This window comes from Cyanistes caeruleus, chromosome 6 (assembly GCF_971803275.1).
Source record: "Cyanistes caeruleus chromosome 6, bCyaCae1.hap1.1, whole genome shotgun sequence".
NCBI classification, from domain to species: domain Eukaryota; kingdom Metazoa; phylum Chordata; class Aves; order Passeriformes; family Paridae; genus Cyanistes; species Cyanistes caeruleus.
Window position 1 is genome coordinate 44,906,549 of NC_141706.1, and position 23,110 is coordinate 44,929,658.

Consider the following 23,110-nt stretch of genomic DNA (forward strand, 5'->3'; position numbering starts at 1 on the left):
CTCCTCCAGTGCGCTCTGCCAAGGGTGCAAACTTAAAACCTGACCTAAATACTACGGAAATATGTCTGTGTGGAGCGGGGGCAGGACTTCCATGGGACACCGTGTTACCAGCGCTGTTAGGAAGAGCTGGGCCCCGCAAAGGCCACTCCGCAAGGGTCTGGGTTTTGGGAATCTCGGCGCTGTCTGGCCGGGCCGAGTGGCCTCGGCCTTGGGAAGGGGCTTCCCGCAGCGCCTCGGGGAGCGGAGCTGGTCCCGGCACGGCGCTGCCCACGGCAGCGGAGCTCCTTGGCGCCCGTCGCCCAGCGCCGCCCGGGAGCGCCGCCCGCAGGCTCCGTCCCACGCGTGGCCCGCGCGGCCGAGGCAAGCGGCGGGGGCTTTCATTCTAACGCGGAGCGCTGCTTCAGTTCGTTCCGGTCTAAGTTTCCGCCTGCGGCAGCAGCAGCATCTGCCGGCCCTTCGGTTTGCCTTGCAGGGTTTTACTCGATTTTACCCGAAATATCATGGTCTTTTGGACGAGATTCTCTCGGCAGTGCCCGCGCAGGCCAGGCGTTTAGCTCGGGAGGAGCTGTGAGGTTATCTCCGCATCGGTATGCATTCCCTGCTCTATACCGTGCAGCCCGGATCTGTCTTCTGCAGAGGGTCCCTCATACCCGGCTTTCCACACTGGCCCAAGTCTGTGCAGCGGGGCGCCGAAAACACCGTGGGACCTCATCAGCCTCCCCCACATTCTCCCCAAGATGAGAAATCTCTATTCCCGTCTGTTTCCAACCTGAAATCTTTCCCTGTTCAAGCGGGCAATCAGTAACCGCCTGTGCCCAGAGCCGGGTGCTTTGGACGGGGAGGGATCCTGGGTGCTCCGGGAGCAGGGGTCGCTGAGTGCCGGTAGCGCCTCTCCTTCTGGGGGGAGCCCACAGAGAAGGAGTCCGATCGGGGGGCTGTTTTCCCTCCCTCCCGGCGCCCCTGACACAGGCACAGCCGCCCCGGTTCTGTGCCCCTGTGGCTGAGTTCTCATTTAGAAGAGCCTGTGGGGGTCCCCTCAGACACGCCCGGAGGAGCCCCCGTCGGGGCGGTCGCTCCCGCACCCCTGCCCCCGGAGCTCAGGGGAGAGAAGATGGCATTTCACCCTCCTCTCCCTCGGGAACAGGGCCCAGGCTGATGAGGGCACTGCAACGCCTCAACATCTGCTTCTGAGCTTTTGCTGAGTGACAGTACTCTTCCAGTCTTCGACCGTGACGGAAAAGTGGCCTCCTTCCTCCGACCGGCCCAAGGTAGGGCACCCCCTTTTCCTACAGCACCTCTTCCTCGCCAGGAGCCGTGCTCTGCTTCTCCCGGGCGGCCCAGACGTGCCCTCTCCGCAGCACCATCCTCGGCAGCGAGGGCCGGGCGCCGCACCCGTCTAGGCCGGGCCCTGCCTGCCCTCGACCGCGGGTTTCCAGCGCCCTCAGCCGCCGCCACCGGGGGTCCGGGAGCCGGGACCCGGGCAGTGCCACCCGCTGCCCGGGAGCGCGGCCCCTCCGAGGCCCAGTCCTGCCACGGCCGCGCCCTCGGGGCCGCGGGCAGCGCTCCCGGGGGCACCGGGCCTGCGGGCTCTCACCCTGCGGGGTCACACTCAGGGCCGTGCTCCTTTCTGCCAGGCCCTGGAGACGCTGTGTAGCTTGTTACAACCGTGATGTTCAGTTGCAGGATTTTTATTTTATTTTATTTTATTTTATTTTATTTTATTTTATTTTATTTTATTTTATTTTATTTTATTTTATTTTATTTTATTTTATTTTATTTTATTTTATTTTATTTTATTTTATTTTATTTTATTTTATTTTATTTTATTTTATTTTACTTTCCCTGTAATTCATTACATTTCATTTTCTAGGCATCCTGCAGAGCTGATATCATAAGACTTGAACAACATAACAAATAATATCCCACCATCTGAAAATACTCATGTATCTGATCAGTTAAATGAGAAAGAGGAACAAATAACGAAATGAAAAATTATGAATGCTGATATCCGATGGTTTTAGTTATGAGAATGAGGAAACGTCTGTTTTGTGCTGTTTTGGTTTTTTTTTCTATAGTGTAACAAAAGAGTTTTTAACTAGGTAAATCATTACCCATAATAAACAACAAGTTTAGTTTTGCTAATATGGTTAGATGTATGTATGCTGTTTTCAGAACTCCAGCTGGCAGGATGCCCACACTTCAGCATGTGATTGACCAAGTGTGTTTTACTTTATGTAGGAATAAATGAACTTGATACTTATAATTTTATTCAAGAGCAGCCATGTAGGTATTTATTTCAGTTATAGTTTGTTTTATTTATGTTATGACATACTGAAACATAAATGTAAATGCTTCTGTCATGTATTTCAATCAGTGTTTCTGTTCTTGTTCAATTACTGGATATATTTTTTGAAAATCTTGCTTGGTTAATTTTGTTTTTTAAAGGGTGTTTTGTTTTGAAGTAGCCACAGTACTATGGCATGGAAGAAACAGTACCAGAAGAGATGGGATATGATTATGCAGAGATAAACACAAGTATTTAGATAGCACCCACTTTGTAGAATCTCATCCAAGTTCCAAAAATGGTGTTTCAGGGTATATACAGATTTTTGCAGGAAGCAAAGAAAGCAAACTAAGGCAGTGAGTGCAGGTAATCTAAATAAACTGGTATACGAAATAACGCTTGACAGGAGGTGCATCTGTGTATGAATTCTAGAATTATTTCTTTGTTAAAGTTTCCCCAGTTACTTAATGGACCAAAATCTGCCTCCCCTGCCCCAACAATATCTGCTGCTTGAATCAAAGGTATTTCTACTCTCCAGGAGTCTTGTTTCTCCAAAACCTGCAGTGAGTTATCTTTGAGAATATCTGCTTTACTGATAAAAAACAGTATCTATATATTGGACAATAGATTCAGAGCTAATCAGCTCTTTGTAATATTCATCTTGATATACTACTCCAGTTCCTTTGCAAACTGACTTTCCTATGCAGAAAGTAGACATGGTTTGATACCTTTAATTTTGAGTGATGGAGAGTGAAGGAATGCTACCTTTTTTTTGTGTGTATCAACATATTTTCAAATTGTTTGCTATCTTCTCCTTTACCTGCAAAAACTATTCATTCCACTGTCTCTGTTTCTAGAGCAGTTCTGCAGAAAAGCATTGGGAGATACCAGTATCTGTTCTGGATGTCTTCCTTGGCTGACAGCTCTGAAGAATCAAATGTTCAAAATAGACTGGCTTATTTAAACTCCTCCCCAGGGAGCAGTTCCACACTGTTATCCAACTTGCAGTTCCTAGAGCATAAATTAATTCAAGCTGCATTCACTGCTCATTTTCTTGAGCTGTATTAACATGGGCAGTGAGCAATTGTTGGGTGTGTGGCAGCATTTCCACAGATATGCAGAAGCACTGGCCATTTACTCCATTGCAGGACAAAACTAACCTGTGTATAGCAAAAATTATGCTTGCCCTGGAAAAGGATGACCAGAGACCCTAATGGAGTTTATAGTTTTACACTAAAATGTGAGAATGTGAGTATCACCTGGGAACACCCTAAAATCACAAGGTCTAAAAAATAGGATAGTCAACCCTGGCCTATGGGAAAGTAGAAGGTCTGGATTTAGTAAAATGTTAGGACTTCTCAGGGGAAGAAGCTGTTCAGTATTTTGAAGAGTGGTTCATCATTCCAGCAGCTGGTCTAAGCTTCTGCTACTGCTTCAGGTACTTCAAGAGTGAATTTGAAAACTGTTGAGTAGTTTAAAGAGACTGACATCATGAAAATTATTTAGATCACCACATGGCTTCCATCACCTGGGTTCAGTTCTCTGTGCAGCTACAGATGAGACAAGGTAAGAATCAAATTTAATTCATTCCTTCTCCATCCCTTTCTAGCCAATAAGGCAGATGCCTAAGTATTTCTGCTGTGCATGTAGTTTTAGGTTTACTCCTTTTTATGTGTTAAGGTGGGATGATTGAGAGGGAATCCAACATCTGAACTTTCCTTCAGTTCCTCCTAAAGAGAAAAATTCCTCTCTTCCATCCAAACACTTTCATAACTCATCAGTTGACTTTGCCATTACCCATTGAACAAACCATTTTCTCCTTTTCAGGATCTGTGAATATTTGGCCCAAAATACATCCATTCCCAGAAATCCTTTAAATCTTTTCTATTATCCTTAGAGGTAGCAGTAACTTCAACCTCTACAGACAACTTTCCCTGCCCTTTGAGGGCCATTTCTTTTTGTTGCTGTGATGTGAAGTTTTTCTTGTGATTAAGTGGGATGTCCACCAGAGCTGAGTCTTCAGCTGTGAAACCTGGGGTCTACGAACACTGCATCTAAGTATTCACTATCAAGCTGTTGTCAGGAGAACAAAGAGCTGGACTGGAATGGCCAACTGGAAACCTGGCGTATTAACTGAAAGACAGCAGAGAGTAGAGATATGATACATCTTTGATGTGATCAAATATAATCAAAACTAAAGCAAGCAAAGGCCCAATCCCAGAAAAGACTTTGTCAGGTGTTTAGCTGTAATTTCTCTGTTTATTCCTTACAGCCTTATTCAAAGCCAGAAATGTCTCTGACCTTGTGCCTTTAATAACAGCCATGTGTGATAGACTTCCAAAAGTGACTCATGTAATTTCTCTTGGGCTATATAATAAAATGGCATATATGTGGAAATATTAGTCATGTTATACTGAAAATTAATCTGTGAATCCTTATCACTCAAAATGACCAAGTGATTTTCTCATTGTATTGGTCTTCTTATTATAAATATGTTTTAAAATAAAAGAGCTTCACCTTGTTTTCAGCTTTTCATTTATATCTATTTTGAATATTACATTATATTATATTATATTATATTATATTATATTATATTATATTACATTACATTACATTACGTTACATTACATTATATTATATTACATTACATTACATTACATTACATTATATTATATTATTAAATAGGAATGTTCTTAAATGGGGAGAGGAAAAAAAAAAAGACAAAGCCCAAAGAGGAAGAAAATATTAACTATTTCTGCTGTCATGGCACTGGCAAATACAGATATCTTACAATCATAATGGAGATTAGTAGAGCTGGGTGTGCATATTTGTTATGGATCAAAGATAGGATATAGTGATTAGAAGAATGACAATGCTTTCAACACTCACAAAGGGATTGAATGTGTGATTTATAATACTAATTCCACAAAACCTTTCCATGGCTGCTTACTGCACAAGGGATTCAATATAGATTGATCACTGGGAAAAAAAAAAAAGTATTTCCTTCAGCTCAGCTAGATGCAACTAACAAAAAGTCTTTTCAGTATTGACACTGTCTGATTTAAGAGATAACCCCTCTGCCGTTTACTCTACTCTTCTGCTATAGATTACTGTCCCCACAGTGTAGCTTTCAGGGAACTTTTTGTGGTATATTCCCAATGCCCATAATTCACAGTTCAGTATTTTAGCTTATAATTAATCCATTTAATCTGATTATTTATGGCCATTTTATATATATATATATATATATATATATATATATATGTACCTGGCAGAAATGTTAAAGATGTTGATGCCCTGGAAAGGAAACAGTAGCCTGAGGATACATACCTCTGAATTTCTATTTTTTATCAGGCAAAAGCACAGATTCAGTTATGAATTTGCCACTGGTTCTACTAGGGGACTTTAGACAGTCATTCAGTCTCTCTTTGTTCTGATTTCTAAAATGGAATAATGATACGTGGACATCATGGTAAGAAAGTATTTGTAAATATGCTCTTATCCTTTCTAGAACTATTGCACCAGGGAATAGTTTTGATCAGGTGTACTGCCGTTCTGAGGCAGACTAGATTAGTGCTTTGGCTGTAGCACAGCAGAAGGGAGAATGTACAACCCCCCAGCAGGGCTGGGGAGCCTCTGGACTATGATATGTGCAAAGATTTTCACACCAAGCTGGAAAAGGATACCAAGGTGAGGCTTAGCACTTAGTGTCAGACTAGGTGTGAGCCATGGAGCTAGCAAAGTAGTTGTGCTTTCCTTCTTCCTTTAAACAGTAACTACGCATCTTTCCAAGGAGTCTCTGTAGTATTTTCTTGAGAGCCCATAGCAGGCTGTAGGTATTTCATGTGCACCATGCTGTCCTGATTTCTGGTTGCTTAGATGAAGGTGGCTATTGGAAGCATGATAAACTCCAATTGCCTCCTGGTGTCTGTGGGGAACTATGTACATCTCGCTCCATCATGTGCTTGAATCATGGAAATGATGTGCACTGGGAGTGGGACTTCCTAGATGATGTGGGCTCAGACTGTTTCAGAGATGAGGAGTTGCATTTTTTAATTTCTCCAAGCAACTGAACAATTTTTTAATGATTGCTTTTCTTCCTAAGAAGAAAAAAACCTTCCTTATAACATTAATAGACTAATAACTTAGATAACACATTTTATGTGACATTAGAAAGCTTAGTGATCTGGTGAGGTCTAATTATAAAAAATAATAATGTGTACCCAGGGACTGAACTTGCAGAAGGTTTTCCAAATCTAGATCCGTTTGCTAACTATAAAGATTCATCTACTGATTAAATTTTGGACTTTGCAATCTTCAGAGATAGGGCTTAACCTGTTTAACTGAATACTTAATGTTAATGAAAACCCCCACCCTCAGGCTTCAAGCACCGCTGGCATCATTAAGGGATGATAATAATAATACCTGGGGAAAGGGGGAAAAAGCTTTCCCTGTTTTCCTGTGTATCAGAGATGAGAATCTCTGCAGCTGTCATCTTTGGAGCTCAAGCTGAAGGATCTAGAGGATATATTAGCAACAATTTCTCCAGAAATAGCTGCTAAGCATCATATGTGGCTTAGTAGGGGGAAAAAATACAGCATTTGGGACTTAACTTGACATCAGATCCCCTTGGGTGTTGCTTTGCTTACAAGACAGAGACTGTTAACACAGGACATGTTTATGAACCAAGGCTTGAACCTTTCTCACAAGCTAACTGCATTCCCCGGGAACCAGGCCCTGCTCCTCTGCAGGCAGAGCTGACAGATACAGTAAGATAACACCGCATACTCATTTGCCATCTTAACACCACTATTAACCTAAAGAGGAAACTTGTGTCTAAGGTTTTTTTCCTTCCTCCTAAGGTTTTTTTTTTAATGCAAATCCTTCTTGTCATTCAGCAGGTTCTTACTGGAACTTCCTGATGCAAATACCTCTTCACATGCAGGGCTTTTTCTTCCACATCCCACTGTGACTCCTGCAGAGAGGAACTGTTCTAGGTAAACGAAATCATTGAAGCTTTACTTACTGTTTAACTAGTTTGAAATGAATCTGTTCTCTAGGCTTACATCTGCATTAAACTGCTAATAGGATTCATCTTCAATGTGGCAATCGAACACTTCATTCCCGTTCTGAACTGCTTTAATGGCCTGGACTGCTAACAGGAATCCTTCAACACAGAACACCTATTTGATATTCTACCTACTGCTTCTCCAGCTACTCTGGGATTCTTGCTAGAGAGAGAGAAGCAAATTAGACACCAAACAGAGAGGCTTTCTAGGGCGTATTAGAGGGCTTTAATCAGTTATCTTGCTATCAGAAGAGAAAATTCGCTATTAATTGGCATGTAATGACTGGCTAATGACATTTTCATCTTTAAAAGGTTTTCAGTTGCATTATCAAACTAAAAGTAAGCCATCTATCATAGAATAAATTGCATTCTTTGCAAGAAGGACACTGGCTACCCCTTGAACTCCAGGAATACCATTAGGCAGGAGAAAAAAAAACCTACAAAAGTATAGCTAAATGCTACAAAGAGAGAAGATAATAGGAGATATTTGATTGTTAGACCAGTGGAGATTTTCAATCAATTTAATGCCATATTTGAATCCAATATCTGCCGTTAGTCCCTACAGTTCCTTGTTATCACATGGGTGTTGGAGATTCCAAAGTGGAAAAAGTTTAAAAAAAGGGCTTTATTTTTACTCACCATAAGAGACTTAAGTGGATTACAAGCATAATTCTGTGAACTCTTACAATCCAGAGATTCATTTAAATTCCAGCACTTTACATTCATATTAAACCACACTTTTCCCCCCCTTATTACTATAATCTGCTTTGCTTTGCATGTGTTCTAGACCATCAGCCTCCTTGGGAACCTGGACAATGTGACCTTGGAGGTTTGTGCCATGGTTATGACCATCTTGATAGATTCAGTTCGACTTTCCACATTTTCTTTAATTTATAAGTAATTTTTTTATTTCTTTCCTGAAGTTTGATGATTTTTGGCATGTGTTATCTTCCCTGTATTTTTTGGACACTGAAACACTATTTTTTTTCTTTTTTTTTTCTTTTTTTTTTGGTCCACTTGTAGCTCATACTTCTCATGTGAAAAGAACTACTGTTAAAATTTAACTTTCACCAGACAGCTCTTAAATATATTTGACATCTCTGTTCTCTGAAGGGTTGGCTAGTAAAACTGCTAGACATGGGGCCTGGATTCCTCTCAGAGAACTGATTTCAGACATTTTGCTCATTTAATACTGCCAAGTTGTTTGGTTTATGGACTCCTAGATGGAGTCTCTCCTGTTGCACACAACTGCTGAAAATAAAATCCCAATAACAGAAACTCTATTGACGATGGTGAATGAACCACACACAGCTGGCTGGGGCTTTCGTCTGCAAGACTGACAATAACAAAAATTACTTTGGTAAGAAAACTGTGTCTACAATTGCATCCAGGAAGTGACTGGAGTGCATGGTGCCCAAGTTCCCAGAAGTGCCATTCATATGTTTGGTTTTCAGGGCAAAGCTTTAAAAGAGCCCATGGCTGACAGCAGAGCAAGGGTTGCTATACACAGGGGAGAAATGAGGCTAAAAAGGTACAAACCTGTTGCCCATCCTGGGCCTTTCAGGATCCCGCAGGTGAGCTGGAAGAAAAAGGTTTCTAATGACATCCCCAGATGAAGCTGATGTGTTTCAGCTCACTTAGGAGAGGAATGTCTCACCAGTGACCCACTCAGAAAATACTTCAGGCCCCGATGTCTCAGTGCAGCGTGTTGGCAGGCCATTCCTGCTGGGACAGAGCGCTGGGTAGGGGTGGCAGCAGGCACTGCCTGCTCTTCTCCCGATTGGGAGTGCATTCTTGGCCTGCCAGGCCACCAGAGAGGAGGCCCTGAGGGACAGGCAGGACTGGGACTTGGACGGGTGCAGTGGTCACTGGTTTTATTGTTTGTTGGTTTGTTTGTTTGTTTTTAGGTGGAAATCTCTTTGTGGTTTCTTTGAGAAAGTGTTGAGCTTTATTCTTTCCCATTTTCTTTTTTTTCTGTTTGAGGTTTCCTTATAACTTGTACTCCCAAAATTAGAAATGATTCAGTTGTTTCCTGATGTTTCCTGGTGATACAGATAGCCATTGCTGGTGTTTCATAAGGCCTGTTCAGAAAAGTCTGGTTAACACCAATGGGACCCTTGGCAAAATAGAGCCCTTGCAAACTGGCACCTTTGTTTGCGTGTAAAACACGAATCCTCATTTCTGCTTGAGATTACAGACTGCATACAGTAAGGGAAAATTGTTAGAAAACATCGGTACTCAGGACTGAATTATGTGGAAGCACTGAATATAATTAAGGAACATGAGACTATACGCAAGGAATCTCAGTGGGACAGTCTGAAGATCAAACAAGCAATAGTTACTGCTCTCAGAAACATGAGCATTTAGCCCTTATTGGAAGATTTAACACCAGATCAATTGCGTAAGTTAAGAACATTATCCTCTCCAGAGGTCGAAGAGTCCACATGAGCCTGTCATGAATATAAATAAAAATATTCCTAATTAATTCATTGGGTGTTCTGAAGTTCACAGAAAGTAAGAGTGTCTTCTGAAGCAAGAGACATGAAAAAACAAACTCCTGACTCATGGTGATGTGAAGAAGAAATAAATCTATAGAAAAAAACACTGTTGACAAAAAATCAGGGAAATTGCTCTGGAAAAATCAACAGAAAAAAATGCAACTTTATTCATGAAAGTACAGTTGTAACTCTGCCAGTAATAGCATAATTTGCAGGTACCACTAAAAAAATTGTAATGGTCAAACACCCAGCACCACCCTAGAAATCAAATTTGGGTTTTATTTCCATGTTAATAGCTCCCATATCTCATCAGAAAAGACAAAAGTGAGTAAAATTAAGGATTGAGTGTGTATGCTACAGATGGATCTTCAGAATGTAAAAAGAGATAAAACTCAAGAAACAGGTACAGTCATTAAAGATAGCATTGAATTTAGCTCTTTGGATTCTGATATAAGTAAAAAGCATTTCAAGAAAAGCAAAAATAACTAGGGATAACTACGGACAGCTGTAAGAAGAAACACAGAGTGATTTCAAAACCAAAGCAATTAGATTTAGATGTTGAATTGGGAAGAATTTTGGGAAAAGGAAGTAAACAGCCAAGTGTGAGGTCTGCTCAAGAAGAGTTGGAAGAGGAAAGGGATGTAACTAGACCAGACATTTCAAAAATATACCAGAAGAACTTCCAGCAGAGCAAATCTGAAGAGTCTACTTCCAACCCAGTGCTGCCTGTGAAAGTGGTTGCAAGGTCTATTGATGAAATAATTGCTTCCCTGCAGTCTACTTCTCCATCTCCCTCAGTCCAGATGATCAAAGAACTCCTGGAGAGTGTTCTTGGCCAGAAATACAACGTAAAATGGAACTAGATGAACCAGAACAAGAGCAATATTTTTCTCTTGGGTAAATATTACTTTTATAAGAGTTGTGTATTTTTTTTCCAGCTCCTACAATGTGTTACAACACAGAAGCCAGACAAAACAAATGGATAAAGACATTAATGTATCATAGAATATTCTTCACTCTTTCTGCTAGATGTTTAATGTCCCTTAAAAATGAAAATGAGCCAATATCAAAATACATTGAAACATTACATCTTTTGTAGTGTCATTTTTATTATACTGCTAATACACTAAAACGTATTTTTCTTTATTCTCCTTTCCCTTTTTAAGCTGACATATACCAGTATGACAGACAAAAAAGTGCATTATATGCGTTTGGAATATCATTGGAAGTATTGCTTCTTTTAATTATTGTTTAGCTTGTGAAGTCTTCAAAAGACAATTTTTTATTGTCATAGTTATGTAAATCATGTAAGCTGCTGTAAGAGAGTTCTTTCAGTAATCTTAGGCATCAGGTAGATGCTAGAGAAAACTTTCCTAGATTTTCACCAGAAGTTTGCCAATTTATTTGTTAACTAAACGACTGACTTAGTATCAGATGGCTTTCTTGTCCTCTCTAGGCAAGGGTGATAGTTTTGTTTCAGTTCCAAGACATCTAAAACATACAGAACTTTACATTCCCTAAATGTCAGATTGACTCTTCTTGATTTAGTACAAAAACTAGAGGAGGAAAAAGCCCACCTGAACTAAGTTGATTTAAATGTGAAAGTCCATGAGCACCAGTAGTATCAAACTGCATTTTCAGTAGATTTATGTCCTCTGATTTGATTTTCTTCTGAGATCTATTTTGTGTCGTTGAGGCATTTGCAGTGTCTCCACTTTCTGTATATTTTATGGTGTATTTCAATTGGCATTGAAATCAGAGAAGACTTTTCTCAGTGAGGCAGCATTAGGATGATGCCTCTTCATTGCTTGACTTGTATTTTAGGGACATAATAATTTGTGAGTTTGGTTGGAATTTGTCAGTTGATTACACAGATTCTTCAGACAGATGTGAAGAGGGTTAAAGAATTATTAGACCTGGAAAACTGTTGTTAAACTTACCAGAAATAATTAGTACTGATTGGTAATGTGTGAAGAGTTGTGTGGTTTTCTTACTTTTTAAATACATTTGTCTTATGTTCTAGGTAAGATTTTGAAAGCTTGACCTCTGCCAAGTCCTGATACATGAAATCCTGATTTTTGTTGCTTGTAGTGTTAACTGCTGGGCTCTGAGCTTTGAGAAACTGACTTGGAATAATGTGATATTTAGTTCTTTATTTCTAATATTTGAGCAATTTAGGTTAAAAATAAAATTAAAATTTGAACCTAATAAAGGCTTTCTGTTCCAGTTTTTTGTTGTTTTTTTAGGTACAAACATATGGCATTAGTGAGGATGAATGAGACCCTTGCTGATTACCTTTTATTTGAATTCAAAGGCCTTTGTAGCAGGTGTCTTTTGAACTGAATTGACCTTATAATTAGGTTGAAGACTTTAGCAATTCTTTATTATTATTGTTATTGTTATTGTTATTATGCATAGATTATTTACTTTACACTGAGCTTCATAGATTACATTCTCTAATAAAGTAAGAAATGTATTATTTTAAATGAAGAAAGAAAATAATGGAACTGCTAAAATGAAAACCTACTCTCAGAATTAAATGTGTTTTTTCATCTCTTACAAAAAAAAAAAATAAAAAGAAAATTATGTTCTCTATCTTATTATCTATCTTGCATTGATGACTGGTTAGTATTGACACCTTGTGGTGTTGCTGAGGTGGCTGAGTGCTGGATTTCACCCTGCACTGAAATAGCATTATCTGGATATAAAATTCCAACTCAGTGGGACATCATTACTTAGCCCTGTGTCCTCGGAGGGAAATTTGCCATCAGTTATGTTTCCTATCATGTTTTCTGAGAAAACATAGAATTTCTATTATAAGAATAATGTAATTTCCAATGTCTGGAGTATTTTTTTTGCCTTGAGGCTTATTGCTAACTCTGAGGTATATTGAGATACTAAGTATATATTTGGATTAGTATCCATAGGAAGGTGTTTATATTTGTCTCAGAAATGCACTTTCTTGGTGAAAAACTTGCAGCTCCTCTTTAGTTAGTTACTCAGATGAGCTCTTGAGGGTGGTCAGTAAATGAACATTTTTGTTCACTAAAAATAACATCAAATCTGAATGCTACTATTAAGCATGTTATAGAGTCCACTGTACTAGCAGCAAGACATCATAAAATATACTTTATTTTTTTTTAAAACATCTCTAGCTCTTTTCAGTTAATCTCAGTAATGAGGCCTTGTAACTTTCTCTGTAATGCATTAATACCCACAAAAGTGGTTTGATGGAGAAAAATTCAAGAAGATATAGACTTGTACTTGTTTTGTAAATAAATACAAACAGGTGTTTCCTTGTAACATTACAGTATCTTGCTTATTATTTGGTCTATATGTTCTTTATATTTCAGCTGACATGACAATTATGTTGCAGATATACTGATATATAATAAAACAGTATCTTTAGGAGGCTTGCTGAAAATGTTCCTTTTTTTTGTTTTTCACTTTCAGTGCTATCACATGTATTGTAAACATCATGGAAATGAACAAAATACTTCAATTTATTTCTCTTAGTTCTATTCAAGTGGTGAAACCCCTAACTCTTCCTATTGGTTTTCTTATTTTTTGCTTACAGGTAACCTGTTGAATTATTTTCTCACAGTCTTAGCATTTGTTAAAAAGTACCTAAATCAAGACCATGATTCTTTTTATTATGAGTTTGCAATGCATTATAAATTCAGGAGGCACGCAGTGTTGAGTACAATCAGCATGGTTAATCAGGGCAAAGGCTATGGCACTTTCTGCCACTTGGTGAAGGGAGCTTCTTACTCTTCAGGGGTAGGCTCTACCACTCCTGGATGTCCAGAGATTTTTATTTTTTTCCCAGAACAGTTAACTAATTTTACTTTTTTTTTTTTTTTTTTTTTTTTTTTAGAAAAAAAGATATTTTATTTTCATAAAATTTTATGAAACAATTAGGAACAAATCTTGGGTATCTGGTTTATGGTTGTGGACTTCTGAAATCTATCTGCTTGTTTTCTCAAAGTAACCAGTTCAGTTCGTTACATTTTATGAACAATCATTTTACAATTCCTTATCATCATTAGACCTACATAATTCATAGTTGTCTTAAAGATACTACAGACTTTATGGAGCAGAGAGTACCTTTTTACACTAGAGTCTAACAAAAATGGAGACTAATCCTTATTAGGGCAGTAAACTGCTATTATAATATGAAAACAAATTTATTTTAATCAGGTAGATTGTAGTCTTCCAGAGTTTCAAGTTTTGTCAAAAGGTCATTATCCATGTTTGTGTATAAACTTGCATAAATTCACCATGTTAAAATATATTTGTATACTCAGACATCTAGAATGACTTTGTTTCACCATTTATCAGGGTTGTTTCTGCACTTTTTAATTCAAAACAGAGAGGAAAATTATTTTCTTTTAATAGCATGTGAGGAATCAAATGAGGAATCAAAGAATTACCAGATAAAAATATTTTAGTAAGATATATTTATAGGTAATCATTAAAAACAAAACAAACCCCAAATCCAAAAAACAACAATAATAAATCCTTAGTTTTCTTTATGTAAGGGTTCATAAACTTCATGAAAGACTTTTCAACCACAAAGGGTACCACAAACAGCAAAATGACTGAAAATGTTACAATGGTTTATAATGAGTTATCAACGTGCTGGGGTACCTAAATACTTTTCTACACCTCTGGGAGGAATGCTATGTCTAATAAAGATGATTTTTTTTTTTTTTTTTTTTTTTAAAAAAAGGCACAACAGAAGTTTCATCACTTTTTAGGTTAAAATTCCAGTGCAGGAAGCATCTTCCTCAATGATGGGCAGAACACTCAAGAACAGATTCCCACAGGAATTAAGAGTTGCCACAGTTCTTTTATCTCCTAAAGTTCATATCACACCTCTTTGGCCTTGTTTTTGTTAATGCAAACACATGGCCCATAGTATGTATATTGACAGTACACATAATTTTATTAAAATAACACAATAGTGTTGTGCCTGTGATTCAACCAGGGTGAATGGACAAAAGAGAAAACACCACACCCAACATAGAAAAGCAATCACATACCATGTGCAGGTGTCTAAAATGAAATTAAGATAATATTTGCTCATATAATTCTGTTGGTTTTGACAGAGCAGGAAAATTAATATGTAAAATTTGCATATTATGCAAGACTTTAGAAACATAAGTTGATCCAGCCAGGTTGAGTGAAGGGCTTTGTGAAAATTTCTCTTTGATTCCATGAATTGGATAAATTGCATAGGGAAAGAATCACAGTTGGCTTAGATTGACTGTAATAATTAATAGTCTTTTGTAATCACCATGCTTGAAAACATGCATGAATTGCAAAGAAGAGGAAGGTTGGTTGGTACAGCTTGAGAAGATAATGCTGAATCTCCTTTTAGTCTCAATTGTTACTCCACTCCTCTGTTTTAGTGTGTTGTTCTTATGGTGAAGAAAAAAATAAGTAATATGAATTGTTTTTTTCTTAACCTGTCTTTTCTGTCAAAGGGATAAATTACTAAGGCTTTGGTTAAAAGTAAGGCACCAATATGTACAACATAGTTTTCTAGTTTACAATTTTGTGGTTATTATATGTTTCTATCACTTTTTCTTAGCCTACAGACTCCATTTTTCCTTCTCATTTTCTAATATACAAGAAAAAATTTTACAGTGCAAACCATTCTTCTTTCATGGTACTAAAGTTCTGCAAAAAAGCCTAGGCCTTGAAAAACAGTATTTTTAATTTGCTGGGAGGACAGTGCACTCAGTGGAATAAAAATTCTACTGTGTAAAAGATTCTTAGATTAAGAAGCAAGTGGACATTTATAGTGTCAGTAAACTATGATGTGACAGACTGCTTCTAATACAAGTTCAACTGGTAGCTTTACTTCATTCTTGCATTCTTTCCCCAGAAATATTTAACATTTCAGTAGCAGTTTTAAAGAGCAGTACTCTTAAATGAAACGTGGTTTAGATGTGATTCTTGTTTGTTGCTGCTATCTTTAGCACCGTGCTCCTCAAGGCAGTGTGTGGCACAACGGGTAAAGTCCGTGTGTGCTAACCAGGAGCTCAGAACACACACTGTCTTTAAAACTATCACCTGTGCTGAGAGCTGCTGCTGCCTTTTAGTCCTGCCTTTTTTTTTTTGGTTTTTTTTTTTTTTTTATCTAAAAAGGGGAATTATTGAACTACTGCTTTGGTGACCAAGAATAGTATGTCTGTGAACTAAAAACAACTTTAAATTTTGTAATTGCTTACCTGCTAGTGCAGGAATTATAATTTTCTCCTCTGCAGAAAATCATTAACTGAGAATTGCACCCAGCTTGTAAACTTCTCAACTATGAGCAGTTCCATGGAGGAGTCATTTGTAGTAAAGTGTTAAACATGTATGGAAATGTTTGCAAAAGATGAGCCTAAGATCATTCGTCTCTGAATGCACTTGATTATTTCAAACTAATTTGTATAATGAAGGCTCAAAATTTAATTTACACACATATGTTCTTTTGATGTTGTTTTTTTGTGTAAGGCAGTAATATAATTTTATTTTAACATTCTTGTTTGACACTATTCTCTTGCTTGTATAATCAGCACCAACAGAACATGAGGAAATAAAAAATGGACCTCAAGTCCTGACAAGTTTTCACCAAGTAAGCTTGGTGACATTCTGAATTATCTAGGAATGTTAAAATATAATAAGTTTATAGTGCTTCTATTTGCTTGTGAGTTGTTAAGATAGGTAGTTCATATTTTAAACTGATAAAACTGGAAAGGAAATTCAACACTCCTTGGAAGCATTTTGGTACTTCATAAATCACAAGTATACCCCTATTTTTCTCTCTTTTTTTTGGTCCCTTGTTCTTTCCTTTTCATATGGGGTTTGATTTTCCAGCTACTGGATATAAAGAATTTGGTTTTTATTAAGCAGCATGCTGATTAGGGAAATGGAATCATAAGACATCCATCTATATTCATATGTATTAGTGCCCATCATTCTATGCTTGTCATTCAAACTGTTTTCAAAATTCAAATATTTGAACTTAGATATGTTTGGGGAATTGCTTAATGTTTAGAGGCATTACTGATTTATTTGCTTTAAAGGATCATACATCTGTTGATATAAATTTCTGATATATGTTTCTTCTTATATTTAGCTGTTGTTCTTACCAGTGCAGTCTGTAGGAGAAACAGACCAGACATTTGATAAGAAATTCTATAAATGTTATTATTTAGTGTTAATCATTGTAGGTCCTTTTCCTATTAATATGTTTATTTTTGGAAATCTAATTAGCTGAGGAAATATTGAGGAAATATTTAACTTAAGATAAAATTGATACAATGTTCTAGGTATCTTGTAGCTTTTGAAAGAATAATTTCAGATAATAAATACTGTATTGAATTGCCTGTCAGGGAGGACAAAAATGTTTTTAAAAGTAGTTTTACATTCATCTTTTACACCAGTTTTTTTTCTCTTTCTCTCAGAAGTTTAGAAAGAATCTCAAGCAGCAGAAAATAAATCTTGGCCTAAAGATGAGCTGTTAACATATAATAAGCAGGTGAAGCAGGTAAGCAGGTTTGGTACTATTGTGAGATGGTATTGTTTTTCCCATGCTTAGGGTCTTGATACTTCATAGCACGCAGAGGTCTGCAAGCTGTTTCTTTACCACCTGCTCTTTAAAAAAAGATTTTCTATAAAACAGGTCTTCATACTGGTCTTGCAGCTTAAGGTTAGAGGGAAAAACAAATTAAGGTTCATTCGGTCAGATGTTGGGTTAGGCTTTTCTTTATGAGATTGGAAAGAAGATTATACATGGAACAATGTATAAATAGAATCCTAATCTACATTTAACAAGTGTATGCCTTCCTAGAAAATAGTTTAATGCTCAATATCCTTTTTAGTTTTGTGATATTTCAAATGACAAAAACTGTCATTAGTATACCAATTCTATAAAGCTTAGATTTTTCAGTAGACAACATATATCAAGTGTTTATAGACAGTAGGACACATTTGTTGGCAAGATGGAATAATATCTTTTCTCATGTGTTGTAAATTTTTAGCATTCTAGTATTCCAAAGCTATAACCAGAAACTAAAATAAAACCTTAACTTAATTCCTTCTGCAGCTTTGATGTAAAAGATTACTTTGCCTTAAATTTTTTATTTACACTTGCCGTGAAACAAATAACACTATTTATTACATTCACAATGATAAAATGAGAAAGACAACCAAGAATAGGATATGTTTCTACTGGGCAGTGTTTTGTGCAGAGGTACCAGATAGTTTTGGCCTAAGCTTAAACAAATTAGATGGACAAGGTTGGAAAAGCTACATGGGAACACAGATGCAGGTGTTGAGAAGATAAAAAATCAGAATGAAAAGAAGATGAGACAGACACACATGTAATGCTTTTTGATGGCCCAGTATCTGTGAGTTTGTTATTTCAAGGTCTAGTCATCATAAAGCAGAGGTCTAGTTAAAATGATAAAACATCTGAATGTCTAAGGGCCTTGTTTCAGTTTCTTTTTTAGCTCCTTGCACTGACTGTAGCTTGGCTCAGTGTCTCTTCAAGCTGAGTGGAAAAAGGCATGGAGAGAGGTAGGCATGTGCCTAGAATTCCAGAGCATTAGCAACCAACTTTCCCGGTCAGCCAAGATCCAAAGATACACACAGTTTATTCTGAAGAGTGAGGGACAGTGAAGCTCTGGGAGTGAGATGAAGTATCGAGTCACAGGGAGGTGACAGATATTCCCCATCAGTCCTGGCACTCCATTCTGACATGGGGCTACAGTGGACATGCAGTATAGCCCTAAGCCACCTGAGCAGTTTCAGCTGGCAGGCTTTCTTCTACAGAGAAGGATTAATATTTCCTAGCAGCTTTTGTGGTAGCAAAATTACTCCTGTTAAATGGGTTACAGTTCTGTTGAAGAAAATGGATGAAAATTAAATTATATTACTTAAAAAAAAATCTTCTTAATTAGATAAAAAAAAGAATTTTGAAATTTTCCTTACAACATTTGTCTGTTTACAGGTCAGAAATGTTTCCAGCACTTTACCAGAAGTAAAATATTTCAGAAATCTCATTTGCCATCTGTACTTGATTATAATGTTTCTTATAATTAATATTAATCATAGAACATTCTGTTTTGGAAAAACCTCTATGACCATTAACCTAACACTGCCAAGTGCTTCACTAAGCCATGTCCCTGAATGCCACCTTTACACTTCTTTCAAATGCCTCCAGGAATGTCCCTTCCCTGGGCTGTTCCAAAGATTGACAAACCTATCTGTGAAGACTTTTTCCTCATATCCAATCTAAACCTCCCCTGGTGTGACCTGATGCTGTTTCCTTTTGTCCTCATGCTTGTTACCTGGGAGAAGAGACTGACTCCCAAGTCACTCCAACCTCCTTTCAGGTAGTTGTAGAGAGTGGTAAGGTTTCCTCAGTCCCTTATCCCCAGTCTAATCAACCCCAGCTCCCTCAGCCACTCCTCACAAGACCTGTGCTCCAGATGGTTCATGAGTTTTGCTGTTCTTCTCTGGACACATTCCAGCCCCTCAATGTCTTTCTTGCAGTGAGGGGCTCAGAACTGGACACAGGACTTGAGGTGTGGCCTTACCAGTGTCCCGCACAGGGGGACAATCTCTGCCCTGGTCCTGCTGGCCACGCTGATACAGGCCAGGTGCCACTGGCCTTCTTGGCCACCTGGGCACACACTGGATCATGTCTAGCCACTGTTGACTGGCACCTCCAGGCCCTTTTCCACTGGGCAGCTTTCTAGCTACTCTGGCCCAATCCACTAGCACTGCCTGGGGTTATTGTGACACAAGGGCAAGAGTGGTGACTGAAATCTGAGATCATTTGCTTTATGGAAACTCATACAACTGATCTTGGCCCGTTGATCCAGCCTGTCCAGATCTCTCTCTAGAACCTTCCTACCCTCAGGCAGTGCACCCCATCCCCTCATCAAGATCATCAATAAAGATATTTAACAGGCCTGACACCAATAGTGAGCCCAGGCAAACAGCACCGGTGCAGGTGGGTGTAACACCACCACTCTCTGGGCTTGGCCATCAAGCCAGTTTTTATCCAGTGAAAAATGCATCTGTCCAAACCATGAGCAGACAGTTTCTCCATGAGAATGCTGTGGGAAATGGTATAAAAATCTTGACTAAAGTCCAGGAACACAACATCGACTGCCTTTACCTCACACCAAACAGGACATATTGTCACAGGAGATTAGGTGAGTCAAACAGGACCTGCCTTTCACAAACCCATGCTGGCTAAGCTTGATCCCCTGGTTGTATGTGCCACGTGATGACAACAATCTATTATTCAAGTTGAAAGTGCATTAAGATGATTTTCTCCATGACCTTTCTGGGCACCGAGGCTGACAGGCCTGTAGTTCCCTGGATCCTCCTTCAGTCCCCTCCTGTACATGAGCGTAACATTTACTGCCTTTCAGTCAGCTGGGATCTCCCTGGTTAGCCAGGAGTGCTGGTAAATGGTTACAAGCTGTCTGGTGAGCACTTCCAACAGTTCCCTCAGTACTTTTGGGTGATCCCATCTGTCTCCATAAACTTTTTTGTGTCTAAGTGATGTATCAGGTCACTGATGTTGTCCCCTTGGATTATGGAGGCTTCATTTTATCTTTCAGGTTGCAAGGCTTGGTACATGGAGAGGAGCCGGTCTTACTGTCAGAAAGCAAGGCAAATAAGACATTAATGACAATGTTTGTAGGTAGTTTGAAGAGTATACTCTGCAACATCAATTAATCTGTTGGTTGCTAATCTAAATATGCCAAATTATGTATAAACAATACACAGTGCAGTGTCATTGATGGTTATTTTTATAATATTAAAGAATATGGTAAGATTAATTATTACTTCTAAATTATATAGTACTATTCGACAAAAAAACAGTTTCATTTAACAGTACTGGGATGCTGTGATGATATTTTTTAGACAGTATTAAATATTTTGAGCAGCTCAGTATTTTGGTAATATATGGGTGCTATTGTTGCAACAATGCTCATCAATGTGTGTTCAATGATCTTACAAGAGAAAGTTACTTGCAAGATTTGCACCTGAAAAGATAACATGCATTTGGTTGTATTTAACACAAATACTACATAATTCAAATCTATTATTCAAGTTGAAAGTGCATGCTTTTACACACAGAAAGATGAATGGAGATAAGTTTTTAGAAAAAGAGAAATTGTTTTAAAAACTCATATGAACTAGCTAAATGCTCTAATGTGTCCTTGGCAGAACTATTTTAAAAGAAATTAATTACAATGTACTACATATTCATATTTCTGTGAAGACTATTCATTGTCATGCTGTTGTGATGTATGATTTCAAAAATATTTTTCTTTGCTTGGTAGGCTGAAAAGCCTATGCAATTTCAAGAAAAATTGATTGATTGTGCGGATGAACTTGCAAATTTGATTATACACAAAGAAGCCAGATGAAGAAATGCAGCTATTTGCTTTAGTCACTGTAATCTTTTGTTACATTTGTAACTGAATTACATAAATATTTTTATTTAAAAGGTTTTGTGCTAGTTTTCTGGTGTTCTACAAAGAAAATTAAAAATGAGGTTATATAAATTCAAAGTGTCTATGTAATACTAAGTGTGCTGGGTCATGTTCTCTGATTTTAGTTTTAAGGGAATTCCTCTCTGCTTAGTGTAGCCTCCATTATTCATTAACAAGAGTGTGTTGAAGTCCCCCTCCATGGTGTGTTTCACAAAACAGTTGAGATCACAGAGCTTTGAATCACAATTTTAAAGTAACAGCTGCTGTAATTTTAGTTTTGACTGTTTCAGTTAGCTATATTGGTGTCTAAGACATCACATGTTTTTGAGTATCTTCTGTTTCTTTGGATATCACTTGCATGGCTTTTAAAAAAATTATTTCGTATTGACACAATTCAAAAGCTGGAAATAGCAATGAATCAAGTCACTTTTCGTCCTTTAAATTTGACAAGAGATTGTGATGGAAATTTATGTGACATTCAAAATCATAATCTCATATTTGGTTCATATTATTGATACATTTTCAGGTAGACATATTACTTTAAAGCTTTTCTGTATTCTAGAATTTTGTTAGCTTATTGTCTCTGTGTGAAATTTTGATCAGCTTTCAGCTTCTCTGCTGCACATTAAATATCTGACTGTGTTCTTTTGTATTTTTTTTCATGTATATGCTGACATAGACTGTGGTGTTTGTTTCAAAAATAAACTGACAACATATGAAGCAATTTTAATTTTGAATAAGACTTTTCACAATGTAGTGGCTCATTTAGGTATCTTCTACAGTTCTCATTATTTTTTACTATTTTATTTATGTTCTTGCTTATTAAATATAAGCTTCCACAATTTTTTCCTGAAGTAACTCCTTCTAGGAACTTAAATACTGCTGAAGTTGTCACTAAATATAGATATTGTGCACAGTTGCGTTCTGGGATAAATAAAGCTTGTGAATGGAAAAAGAAGAGTAAAATTCTATGGTTTTATGATTCATTTAACCAGACATGTGACTGAACTCTAAATTAGAAAGGCAATTTTCTTGAAATAATTGTGTTCTTTGGGCTTCTATAGATTAAGATAGACAGCCTTCCCAGACTTGAAGAAGTAATTGCCATGGTGTAGCAGGAGGAGATGGGCCCAAAAGTGGACCTACTTTTTACATGGAGATAGACTTTTTTTCAAAATAAAGCACTTCAAATTTCATTTTCCCCACTGTGTTGTCCTATCTTTTTGATGCTGTGATTATACTTTTTTATTTCCTTGAACCTGTTTTGTTTTGTTACATATACAAGCTTTTAGGTGAGGTTCAGAAGAATCCCTTCTATTGTTTGCACTGCCAGTCTGTTTTAAAGATATTTAAAAGGTCGCAGGAAAGAGAGCTCTGAAATCATTCAGGCTGGACTAGACCTCTGGAGGTCATCACAACATGGTGAAAACAGCACAAGGGTATAGATTCTGAGGCTCAGTTTTGTGAAACAGATGCAGACACTTTGGCAGCAGTGATGACTTCCATAGTTCCTCTTCCTTGATCTTTGCTTTTGCCCCTGGATTACGATGAGCTGTCCTGGACAAAATTTCTATGTGGAGGTACTCTACAAAGATAATCAGAGATGTAGATTAATTTATGTCTTTACAACTCTTTTTTATTATTATTTTTTCAACATGTACCAGTTATTTGATTTATTTTGCAGTGTGGAAAAAACAGTTTTTGGTGAAACTAAGAACAACTAATAAATAAGAATGAGCAGTTG

The 23,110-nt window shown here is 37.9% G+C and overlaps 1 long non-coding RNA gene across 5 annotated transcripts; it reads left to right on the top strand.

Moving 5' to 3' along the window:
• Positions 1–349: 349 nt before the first annotated feature.
• On the top strand, positions 350–22,562 carry LOC111930001 (uncharacterized). 5 transcript variants are annotated; one of them, XR_015288593.1, is made up of 6 exons: positions 350–587; positions 1,145–1,268; positions 3,723–3,850; positions 7,183–7,281; positions 17,311–17,393; positions 20,485–22,562. It is a non-coding gene; the product is annotated as an uncharacterized LOC111930001 (long non-coding RNA). The 5 variants fall into 5 exon arrangements; XR_015288590.1 differs by lacking the exon at positions 350–587 and adding an exon at positions 5,796–5,974 and having other exon boundaries at positions 814–1,268; XR_015288591.1 differs by lacking the exon at positions 350–587 and having other exon boundaries at positions 873–1,268; positions 7,186–7,281.
• Positions 22,563–23,110: the final 548 nt, after the last annotated feature.